This window comes from Clupea harengus, unplaced genomic scaffold, assembly GCF_900700415.2.
Source record: "Clupea harengus unplaced genomic scaffold, Ch_v2.0.2, whole genome shotgun sequence".
NCBI classification, from domain to species: Eukaryota; Metazoa; Chordata; class Actinopteri; order Clupeiformes; family Clupeidae; genus Clupea; species Clupea harengus.
In genome coordinates, this window is record NW_024879901.1 from 1 (window position 1) to 13,314 (window position 13,314).

At 43.3% G+C, this 13,314-nt stretch overlaps 1 pseudogene; it reads right to left on the reverse strand.

Moving 5' to 3' along the window:
* Positions 1 to 1,498: 1,498 nt before the first annotated feature.
* Positions 1,499 to 11,771, reverse strand: LOC122130684 (annotated as a pseudogene).
* Positions 11,772 to 13,314: the final 1,543 nt, after the last annotated feature.

Consider the following 13,314-nt stretch of genomic DNA (forward strand, 5'->3'; position numbering starts at 1 on the left):
CAGGGGGATTGAGGGATTTGAACTCCCATGCGGCTGGTTCTGCTGCTCCCAGGGCACTCATGCAGGGAAGGGGAAATCAATACTCCCCTCTCCTCCCTGGCCACGTGTGGGAAAGCTCACGGGTGAGCACGCCTGTGCTATTGACACGCACTACTGCTGATTACCGGTCAGCCTGCGCTGCTCACCAGACTGTAAAACAAGTGGGGCATATCTACGCCCAACGCAGAACATATCTACACCCAACGCAGAACATATCTAATTCACTGCTCATACAAATACTGGCGCACTGTCTGCCCAGACAACTGCTGATAAATGCAGAAATAATGTATCTAACCAGATTGTAAAACAAGTCGATCTATACGCACAACACAGAACATATCTACACCCAACACAGAACCTATCTACGCCCAACACAGAACATATCTATGCCCAACACAGAACATGTCTATGCCCAACACAGAACATATCTACATCCAACATAAAACATATCTACACCCAACACAAAACATATCTACACCCAACACAGAACATATCTACGCCCAACACAGAATATATCTAACACACTGCTCATACATACAGTACTGTCTACCCAGATAACTGCACAAAGACAGTGAATTACCAAACTGTACAGTGAGATTAATGTCAAATGCAGAACATGCCTAAGTCTACGGTCATGTGACACACCCGACTGCAGAACATGTCTAAGTCTACGGTCATGTGACACACCCGACTGCAGAACATGTCTAAGTCTACGGTCATGTGACACACCCGACTGCAGAACATGTCTAAGTCTACGGTCATGTGACACACCCGACTGCAGAACATGTCTAAGTCTACGGTCATGTGACACAACCGACTGCAGAACATGTCTAAGTCTACGGTCATGTGACACACCTGACTGCAGAACATGTCTAAGTCTACGGTCATGTGACACACCCGACTGCAGCGTCTCCACACAGAGGAGAGAACATACCCACTTCCCTGCTAATGCACATGCTAATATCAACTCTTTATTTAAGCTTCTGGAAACACATTAAGTAAAACCCTCAATTGAAAAGATGCCAACTCTAATACATACATGAAATAGAAGTGTAAAAAAGAAAATAAAGACTATTATAAAATTATAAAAACTATACATAATAAACAAATACAAATTTAACATAATAAACAAATACAAATAATACACCATTTATGCTGATAAAAGCAAGACAGTTCAACTTAAAGCAAAATGTAACTCCAACTATATATCTTTAAACATGTTGACATAAAAGTATGTTAATTTGAATACATTGTTGACGTCTTATTCTCATCTTATTGTGGCCCATAGGGCTAGCGTCAGTAGGCAAAATGCTAATGCCTGTTTCATTGACAGAGGGGCATTTTCTCTGCTACAGCCTTTTAGAAATATTTACCACTGTGATTATGGATTAGCCTACAAAACTCTTCAACTTTCGAGCGTTAATAACACGCACAATCATTCAGACTACGTTACCCATACCTCCAGGAAGTGCTCTGCCTGCTGTTCACGGTCCAGCTTCCTTGATGTGGTTGTGATAAGTCCTGAAAGACAAAGGCAAACATAAACCACAGCACGAGCTAAAACTTTTTCCCCCCCAAAAAAACACTGGTGCCCACATCTCAAAGGAGAGTGGACAGAGCAGAAAGTACAAGACGGTTAGGCATCACACTTTACACATGACCAGGGTTCTGGTGGAGACTGCTGGACGCCTGAATAACAGTAGTGGTGTTTTGGAGTGGGCAGCACAGAAGGGTTCATGGAAATCCTCCATAACCTTTGACCTTTGTGGGAACAACATGCAACACCTTGTTTTTTTCCCACGCTTTTGTTTTGGGCAGAAATCCATATGATTACTTTTGTAAGGCATAGTGTCATTATCAATTCAGTTAAATTCTATTTGATGTATATAGCGCCAAAACAATAACATTTTCTCAGGGAGCTTTACAGAGCCCAGGGCCGAGGGCTCTTGCCTTTAAATTGGTAAAGAATCAAAATAATTCATAGAATGATAGATAGCATTCCATGAAACTAATGCCACAAGCAGAAAAAGACATTTAGCTCCATGACACATCCTGTGACATTTTCAGGAGAATAAACAAAAAGGGTAGACTTTTTTCATTCAAAATGGCAAGAACATCCATCACTTGCATTACACTGTAAGCCAAGAAGTCCAAAGAAAATAGAGATGGAGGTTTAACTTGATCCACTGGAAACAGACACCATAACCAATGCGGAGCTTTTACAGTAGACCACTGTTCTATGGAACAGATCTGACCATGAGGAAATAAATCTATATGATCACCTTGACAGCCATAGTGTCAATATCATATCTGTCATGTCACATCGATATGCATGTATTGACTGACGTACAGTTGTGTGCAAAAGTATGAACACCCCTGAGCATGTGCCACAATTATGTTTTAGTTCATACGTTTATGTAACATTTTATTAACATTGAAGACTCATTTCATTGCTGTGAGATAATTGTAGTGATTGTATTAACCCCTTTTCACTTAACAAAAGGGGATGCCCAAAGTTATTGTGTCTTCTATACTTATGGCTCTGATGCTGTCTATTGAGAGGACAACACCAAACTTTTGTACAATTTAATTTTCTATACTGCCGCAACTAGGTCATAAAGCGTCATTAACAGCGCACACACGCAATCTCACAAACACGCACTCTCACACACACACACACAAACTTAAAAAACACACACACACACACAAACTCAGACACACACACACACACACACACACACACACACACACACACACACACATTCACACACACACACACACACACATATACACACACACACACACACAAACTCATAAACACACACACACACATAGCCCCAAGAATGCATCAGTGGGACCAGATGTGTTGCCTATCACTCTCGGTCAGAGAACTGCAATTAAATGAATGGACATATGCCACATGGAGTCACACAGAGCCACTCACACACACACACACACACACACACACACACACACACACACACACACACAAAACTACTGACACCTTTGGCTCTGTAAGTGCACTGTTGAGATCACAAGACAACTGGAGTTACAGGTCAGCTCAAGACAACTGAGCTGTTTTATGTGCTAATCACGTCAGTTCCTGCACTACATTACACCAACTCAGGTCTCTGAAAGCAATCGGTTCCTCCATGAAGATGAGCTTGAAGGTCAATCTCTCACCTGTTTTCTGACCAATGGTAAAGAAGTTCTGTGGATTCCCTGCCGTTATCCTGTAGGATAAGCGACTGTTGACCGCCGTGGCGTCCGGGTCCTCGGCCTGGATCTGAATGATTGACACGTCTTTGGGAGAATTCTCCGGAATGTACGGGTGGTAGATGGGGTCAGAGGTCAATGGAGCATTGTCGTTGACGTCCTCCACCTGGATGAAGACCTCGATGGAGGTGAAGAGGGGAACCACGCCCCTGTCCGTGGCATACACCGTCAGCCAGTACGAGTCCTGGGTCTCACAGTCCAGCATACCAGTTGTATAGATGATGCCTGCAAGCACACAAGTTAAGCCATACTGTGTAAAAGTACTGTGAAGTGTGACTGCTTGAAAACTCAGTTACGCCTTAAATACTGGAAGCACATCAGAGTGATCAAGGTTTGAGCTGGCATGTGCAGGTGACAATACTAAAGGGGCTATGGCCATTTGTTTCTCATGTAAGGAGGCAGTCCACCAGCTACAGGCAAAGTTACTGCATTCACTACATTCTCCTTAAAATAATATATAATAAGAAGTTAGAATTGTCGATTGTAAAAGGTGACAAGGTGAGAGGTGACTCAAATTCAGCATTAGTCCTACAGAGCTCCAGAGAGAGGGTCATTTTTTTTGTACTCTGTCTCTGTGACACATTCTCAGATGAATAGCAGATACAAATTTCATTGGACGGGCACACAGGGCACGCCATCTGACACCCTGGTTGCCGTGCCAACCATTACTCGGCTGACTTCACAGCGAATCTGTCGGACTTAGGGGTGCAGGCACCCAGGGGGGGCTCGGAGACGCAACAACAGCATCTGCATCAGCTGCAGCAGCGGCCCGCGGGGGCTCCTACACTAACTACCACACAACCTTCAGGCCTTCAGCACGGCACGCCGCTAATCCTGTCTGACTGAAGTGCCGTCTCCGCACATCTCTGTGACCGTGGTGACCACCGGCCCACCCTGACCAGACACCCTGAACGCCACTTCCTCATGTGGACATGAGTGGCGCCTCTGGAAGGGGGGAGTTTGCTGACTGTGTGACCTATTTCTGACAGGGGGTGGGGGTGGGGTGGGGGTGTGCGGCCACGGATGTGCTGTGATGTACTGCGCTGTGCTGTCGATCGGTATGCCTGCTCGTGCCACACCACACACTGGAGTACTCAGCCAGAAAGTCACTCCTCAGTGTATAAGGCAGGCGGGCAAAAGAGTGAGATTAGAAAAAAAACACTCAGAGTTGCACCAAAGAGGAGAACATCATATCACATACTAACAGGGTTTGATTAGGTATTCATAGAACCTGCATATGAAAACCCCAAATCCTGGTTACAGTAAGAAAAAAGGAAAATAAAGGGCAACATAGACAGCTTGAATGTTGTATGTTTGAGGAGCAAAGCAGCTTAAACCATGTTTACGACCATGAGTGCTGAAATTGTAATCAGATTGGAGATGTAGCTGAGTTGCATTCATGAAGTGAACTCCAACCCCTTTTGCCCTTGAGAAATCTCAATGCTGAATGGAAGTGTGTGTGAAGAGGCAGGGAGCGCAATGCATGGAGCCGTCCAATGCCATTAAATCATATTACTATATGAGATCGATCTGTGCTTAAGAGATGGTAAGATGCCATCACATTTCTTCAGTATAAATGCCATCCATCCTTCTGCTACATCAATATCTACATTCGATCTCCAAAATCCTATGGCATGACAGATTTGCAAATACTGCAATCTAGAGCCAGGATCTCACATATACAATCTTTCACATAAACAGGTTTTGGCTGTCATACATAAATCAGGCATTGAAGAGAAACCAAACACGCATTAAAACTTGTAAAAGTTACATGAAACTTTGACACCTAGTGTGAGATCCACATTCCCTCTCTGGTGTCCAGACATACTCAAAGTCAGATCCCAGAATCCTCACCTCAAAGCCTCACTTCAAACAGAACTGGGAACATCAAACATGAGAGAGAAATAGAGGAAACCTTTCAGGGAACAGTGTTCATGTTAGGCATTAGTCTGGTGCTTTTTTTTTGTAAGTGATGAATCCAGAAACATCTTCAAGACAATGAGAGTTGAAAAAGATGAAAGATAGATAGATTAGATAGATAAAATCTATATTTGATCACTATGGTTTATCCTTTTCTCATATTTCTGAATGTGCCAGTAAGTGTGTATTGACTTGAAAATAGAACATAGTACACAGTATAGATTGACAATGCACAAATTGTCTTATAGTTCCCTTGAGTGTTTGCATTAATACCTTTGTCTCAAAGAAAGCAATTAGTGGCTATCTGTCTGTATGCAATTGTTCAAAATCTTCCAGAGTAATTTATCTGCCTTGATATAGTTTGATGCAATGCCTGTCGCAAATGTGCCATCTGTCACATCAAAATATGTTAAAAGGGTTTGTCTAGGTGCACCTACTCTATCCCCTCAAATCAACATTAAGCAAATATGAAGTATGACGAAAGGAAATCAATGACAGCCCCGACTAAACTAAACTAAACTATAAGACTCTTCTCAGTGCACAGCAGCATTTAGTTTCCATTGAAAAAAAAGAAGAAAATGATGAAAATGAAACAGCCTGTGTCCCTCTCCAGCCTCCCTCCCCCAACCACTGGCCTGTGGCTGCTGATAATGTGTTTGATTATCCATGGAAGATCAATGCCAATCAGGACGCCCTGATACAACCAGCTACACTCAGGGACGGCACAACAGAAGGGTGATTAGCTGGCCCAACCTCATTAGTAGACATGTGACTGCTTCACCACACTGGAGCCCAATGCTACTCTCTGCTCTGCCCATCAATACTTATTAACCTTATAATAATGGCGTTTGGCTACACAGAAACATAAAGCGCAGAGAGATACGGCAAATTTCTTCACTGCTCTGGAATCTGGACTGACGAAAAAGACTACAGACGTTTAAAAGTTATTAAGTGTGGTAATAAGATGAGAAAAAAATGTATGTGACTCCGCTGAGGCAAAACAAATAAGTCGATTCTATTTAAATCAAATATTCTCAATTTTTGCTGTTTCACCTCAAACCAACGTGTTGCAAACTGTGTCTGTGTCTAACCAGTACAGTGTCAAGTCAGGATTACCAGAACTAGCACCTGCCTCATCAAGTGCATAAACTCACATAGGTTTCTACAAGGCAAATTATAAACATCCTGGTTAAGCTTCAGTATTCTTCCTCCCCAGATATTTTGCTCAGAGAATCATCTAGTTCATTAAACAGGCTGGCAATGAATTCTTGTTTCCAGAGAAACAGAGTGCATTCAAATTCAGGATTACCAGAACTAGCACCTGCCTCATCAAGTGCATAAACTCACATAGGTTTCTACAAGGCAAATTATAAACATCCTGGTTAAGCTTCAGTATTCTTCCTCCCCAGATATTTTGCTCAGAGAATCATCTAGTTCATTAAACAGGCTGGCAATGAATTCTTGTTTCCAGAGAAACAGAGTGCATTCAAATTATTTGTGTTTGTCATTTTAGTTCTGAGAGTAAACCAACCTGTCTCCTCATCAATGGAGAATCTTCCAAGGCCACTCCCTGCTTTTATGGAGTATCTGATGACTCCATCTCGACCTTTGTCATCGTCCTGGGCTGACACCTGCATCACGCTTGAGCCAAGGCGTGAGTTCTCCTTAACAAATCCTCTGAGGACGAAGTCTGTGAAGTAAGGCTCAAATAGATTCTCATTGACATCCACCACCTCCACCTCTACGTAAGACACAGACTGGAGCTTATCCGGTGAGCCTCCATCTTCTGCCACCACCGTGAGGTTGTAGAACTGTTGCGTCTCGTAATCCAGATCCTTCGCCACCCTAACTGCCCCGCTTTCGGGGTGAACCTCAAACGTCCCCAAGAAGTCGTTGGTCAAGGAGTACTTCACTGCCCCTCCCGGGCCAAGGTCTCGGTCCTGCGTCTGTATCCAGGCAATCACAGCGCCCATGGGAAGATCCTCCAGAACCCGGCAGCTGTAACTACTAGGAATAAACACTGGGGCACAGTCGTTTACGTCATCCAGGAAGATCCGCAGAGTCGTGACAGAGAACATCTGGTTGCCCTTCTCGGCTTTATCTCTTGCCTCGACCTTCAGAGCAAAGTCAGAGACAGTCTCCCGATCCAGTTTTGCTGTCACATAAACGGCGCCACTCTCTCTGTTGATGCCAAACTGAGGGGCACTGGTGAGTAAGGTGTAGAACACTTCTCCGTTCGAACCTAAGTCACTGTCCACGGCCGTCACCTGAGCCACCTGACCGCCGATGGCTCTGTTCTCTGGGATCCTCACAGTGTAGCTATCCTGTAGGAACTGTGGACTATTGTCATTCACATCCTCAATGTTTACGGTCAGCAGCCTCCAGCTGGCCCGCGGAGTAAGGCCTAAATCATATATAGTTATATTAAGAAGATACCGGTCATTTTTTTCACGGTCTAACGGCTGGTAAATGGTTATTAAACCACTTTCAATGTCAATATTAAAGCAACTGTCAATATTCCCACTGGATATTGCATACATAATACGCCCATTAAAGCCTGTGTCACCATCTTGTGCTTTGACTTTAAACACACTGGCTCCAGTGGGTAGGTCCTCACGCACTAAGATATCGGAGGGAAACGTCTCAAATTGTGGGGACTGCCTGTTGATGGAGAAGATGTCTGTGTAGCTATCGTCCATCCTGCGCTTGTTCATGGCGCTGGCTTTTTTGAGGAGCGTCTCAGCTAATATCTGAGCAATCTTTGTGTCTATGCAGCTGAACTTTCTAGATGGAGCACTCCCCTCACGACAGAGATATTCACATAGGTGGGCTCTGAAAAGAGCTCTCCATCTGTCGCCACGACAACCAAGGAGAACTGTCCACTTCCTACAGCAGCTGACATAAGTGACCGGCGTAAGGAGAGAATTCCCGAGTCTGGGTTTAGGTTAAATAAATCCTGCTCATTACCTGACATTATCTTATACTTGACCATCTCCAGCTCATCCATGTCCACGGCTGACACGGTCATGACAGTCTGCCCCACAGGGAAATCCCGTCCGATCACCCCTTTGCATGCCACGCTCTCAAACAGAGGTGGATTGTCATTGATGTTCAGCAAGCGCACTGTGACATTGACCTCATTTTCCCACCTGTACGGAGAGCCCCAGTCTGATGCCCTGACCGCGAATCTGAACGTCTCTGCAGAAGTCTCAAAGTCAAGCTCTTGCGTTATCCTCAGTTCACCCGTGTTCTGGTCGATGCTAAAAGGTAATGGCAGGACGCCTGCCAAACTGTGCGTTAAGCATCCATTCTCGCCTGCGTCAGTATCTGTGGCAGATATCACTTGTATTACAGTCCCCTCTGGCAAACTCTCATTGATGGCCATATCATACGATGCCCTTGTGAATATGGGAGTGTTGTCATTAGCATCCTGTATGCTAACCTGCACTTTTACTTTCAACTCTGAACGAGCCTCCATCACCTCAAGTTCAAACGCATCTTGGACCAGCGTGGTGAATCTCCTCGAAGTGGTGATCACGGCTGTTCGGCTGTTAATGATAAAATAATCCGACTCTGATGTGTATGTCAGGCTGTAGCTCGCACTTTTGGGTTGAGGAATAATCCTCACCGTCTCAACAATGGTCCCAGGTGGGGAGATCTCATTCAGTGTCACACTATAAACGTCTTTTTCAAACCTGACCTGGACAGACTGTGGCTTCTCAATCAACAGCTGAATAGTCTGCACGTTGGAGTACTTGGGCGGCGCCCCTCGATCCTTCGATTGGAGTGTGAGATTGCAACCGTATGGAAATCTATCCCACGCTACTGATTCAGACATCTTAATCCTGTATTCATTACCAACAGCAGATCGATCAATAACAAACTGTTCCAGGGGGTCTCCCTCTATTATGGAAACCCATTCTATATCTCCATTCAATCCGTCATCCAAATCTTCCACTGTGATTACCGCATATATTGGTTCCTTATCTGCCCAAGATGGGGTAAGCGCAACTGCATTCAGAAGTGGTGCAAACGCATTGACCCGTTCCACTGTGATGACTACTTTGGCTGTGCTGCTCACCCCGTTGTTTCCATACACCTTCATCCCCCTGTCAACAGCCAGTATCTCAAGTTCATATCTACTTTGCGAGTCAGCATCAGGTCTGGCAATGAGGGAAATAATACCGCTGGTTGGGTGAACTGCAAATATTTCTACTCGCTCTTTAAAGAAGTAGTAGAACTCTCCGTTAGAACCCGTATCAGCATCGGTGGCGGTCACCTGGGCGACGCTGGCACCCAGAGGGGTACTCTCAGAAACAACGATAGAGTAGGAGGTGGGTGAGAACAAAGGTCGGAGGTCATTCATGTCCAGAACTTCCACGTTAACTTTAGCAAACGCCTCCAGGCCACCCTTACTGGTGGCTCTCACACTTAAAGTATAATTATCCTGAACCTCACGATTCAAAATGGCAGCGCTTCCACCGTTAGTCCGTATCCGGAGGAAGCAGAAGTCCCCCAGGATATAATCCTCGGCCTGGAAGAGCCCCTCGCCGTCCCCGGACTCAATGGAGTACATGATATCTATGGTGCGCCGGCCTGCCACAGAGATCCCCATCTTCACCTCGCTGCTGACGTACGACCTGGCTGCAGAGTTCTCGTAAATGGTGGCATTGTAGGTGGTGTCTGTGAACTGAAAGGTGGACGGAGGTATCCTAGACTGCAGGAGCTGGCCCCAGCTCTGGAGGAGGTGGAGCAGCACCAGGCCAAGGCAGGAGAGCTGGGCCCTCATGCTGTCCCCTGGACCACTCTTCAAAGCCATGCCATCATCTGTTCGCCCTAGAAGACATAATGTGATGGTTACTGCAAGCAAAGAATAGCATGGGAAATGTTTTAGCATTGCATATTCGTAGAAAGAGCAGGTTGGTACACCTGGTAGAATATGGCCACGGTGGTCATTTAAAGTGGACTACTCCTTAACTCCTGTCAACCAACCATACCGGAAATGATCTACCCCAAGGGTTCAACACACAGTGCTTGGAGTAGTGGGGATGAGTGCAACACAGGGGACACTTAAGTTTAAGTTTGGCCAAAGAGTGTTCTTCAATGTCATGTTGAAGGATGAAAATGCCATCCCAGAAACTGATAATGACATATAGAAATACACAGACAATTTACCAGTATCTATCTGTCTCTCTCTCTCTCTCTCTCTCTCTCCCTATATGGATAAATACTTACATTAATAGATACAATAGATAGAGATACATAAAAATGATGTAAAGGAAAATGTGTAATATTTCAGAAAAAGTCCTTCTTCAGCTTAAGGTGAAATGACCATGAGACTAAGTGAGCAGTGATGTTTAAGCATGACATTTGACCCTCTAAATAAGGAGTGATGTTTAAGCATGACATTTGACCTTCTAAATGAGGAGTGATGTTTAAGCAAGACATTTGTTCCCCTCTAAGTGAGGAGTGATGTTTAAGCATGACATTTGACCTTCTAAATGAGGAGTGATGTTTAAGCATGACATTTGTTCCCCTCTAAATGAGGAGTGATGTTTAAGCATGACATGTGTTCCCCTCTAAATGAGGAGAAAATATTTCACCAAGGCATTGAAACAGAACTGTAAAAAGAAATCTGGCAAAAAGTTTTATGGGATCATAATTTATTCTTGGCAAACCTTAAATTTGGTAGTTCAGTAAAAAAAAGAATTAAAGAGACCATATCCATACTTTGTTATTACTAACCGGTTCAACAAATGCATATTCTGATTAAACATTTTGTCACTGCAATATATTACAAATATGAGTTTATTTCAACCAGTGCCATAACGCAATGTTTCATCGTTGTAGTAAACCACAAGATTATAATTCTTTACTGAAAGCCAATTTGTCTATTTTCTATATTGTATTTATTTAAAATGACCAAATGGCCTAACAGTTCTTTCAGAGGTCTACAAACAGAAAACTTTAGAGCCAAATTCAACTTTACTCCTGTCCGCTCCTGTACTCTACTCTCTACTCATTTGGGCTACTTCTACCCGCTATCCATTTAACAGTATGATGAACTAGTTCAAATGTTTCCAGACTCCTGTCCAGCTACTGATTTGACGGCGCATCTGTCTATGCATTCATCAAGCTAATTCGGACAAGCTACTCTCCTAACACCATACGATCAAACTGCAAATATTAGCCTTACCCAAATTTACATTATCTTCTCATTTTGGTTGGCTTTTTAGATTTTAAGTCAATTTTATCCCCATGGTATAGCACATTGTGATACTGTAGGACTTCGCACATGAAATAGCCTAAATTAACGAAGGTCGGAGTTGAAAACTTATCTTGCACATGCTGTCCTCAAACATCGTTGGTTAAACAGTTTCATTGCTACAGTTAACCATAATAAAGCAAATAATCAGTGTGAATTCATTGAACAAGGAAGTGGAGAAGATGCCTTACCTCAGGGTGGGGGAAACCGCGCACCGCTAACCTCTGAATCGGGACTTTGGGAAACTATCCAGTGGCTCGCGCATGCACGCAGCATCATTGACCAGCTGCAGACTCTATTCGCGCGTGCACAGTTCTGTATGACCGTGCCGCACATTCATGGGCATGTGTGTGTATGAGTGCCCACTTTTATCCATAAATGAGCCACATGGTGAAAACCCCGTGTACTTGTAAGAAAGAAAGACAAAAACATGAATTGTTATCTCCATTGTTTTTAGAGGCTACTAGGTCCTACACAGTTTCATGAATATGCCCAATGCCTAAAAGACCTAGATATGAAATAAATGATCTAATTTAATCCAATTATTTGTCTTTTATCTTTACTTCTAGTTCAGTCAAAGGTTTTGGTCTACTCTAGTTATTGTGTTTTACTCGATTAGTGATTTTATTTAAATAACCTTGGTTGTATTTATTTATTTATCTTTCATTGTATTCACTCTATACTTGCTGGTCTTTTATTATGTTTTATTGTTATTACTGCTTTTACTCATATGTCACATTTAATTGTGCTCTTCTATTGACTTATTATTATGCTTTTCTTCTTTCTTCTTCTTTGATTCACTTTTACAAAAAAAGTTGAATTGACTTGACTATTTGACTTTGTTTTAGTTAGGTGATTGTGAATCTGTCCATGGTTATTGTGTGTGTGTGTGTGTGTGTGTGTGTGTGTGTGTGTGTGTGTGTGTGTGTGTGTGTGTGTGTGTGTGTGTGTGTGTGAGAGAGAGAGAGAGAGAGAGAGAGAGAGAGAGAGAGAGAGAGAGAGAGAGTGTGTGTGTGTAGCAGAGGTACAGCGACAAAAATCTTTGTATCACAGACATGTAGCTACACCTATGACAGACTTCTGGTGTAGCAAGCTGTTACTGCAGTATACACTATTATAGGTTATGCTATATATCCCTACAATCATGCCAATTACTCTATATATTATAGGCTAGAATGTGGTCTTATAATAAGCTCAGTTCCTTTGCCAGGAAGACATCATTTAATTGCATTCTGATACAAATAGTATAGGGGTGGACAACAGGGGTTGCATGGGTGAAAGAATGAGAGCAAAATTGGATGTCTTTTTGTTAAATGAGAGAGAAACGTTATAATGTCCTGCTCATGGCCAGTCAGTGTTTTAGGAACCAAGTCATCTTTGGTTATAGCCCAACTCTGACACTGTCAGGACATCTTACACTGTGACAGTATCTACAATCCATGCAGCAATTAAGTCATTTAAGTTGTATCAGTGTGTGAGAAGGTGACATTTATGTTTGTTTATTTTGTGTGCACTTGTTTTGTGGTCGATACCAGAGAGTCCCCCTTGTAAATAAAAAGTGTTTTTTGTATTCATTCTAATGAGTTGTTGCGATTTGTTCCTCACAACAGGTCTGGTGTATGCATACTATACTCATATCTTATGTTATTCCAATTGACCCGCAACTCCATTAAAAAGCTTTAAACGCACTGTAGTGGTCAAGTAGAGAAGTGCAGCTGATCCGGAGTTTACCGATAATGCACGAAGCATACTCCAGAAACTTCGCGATTTTTCCATGGAGTCCGAGATTACCCAATGTGCAAAGCTTCAGAGCA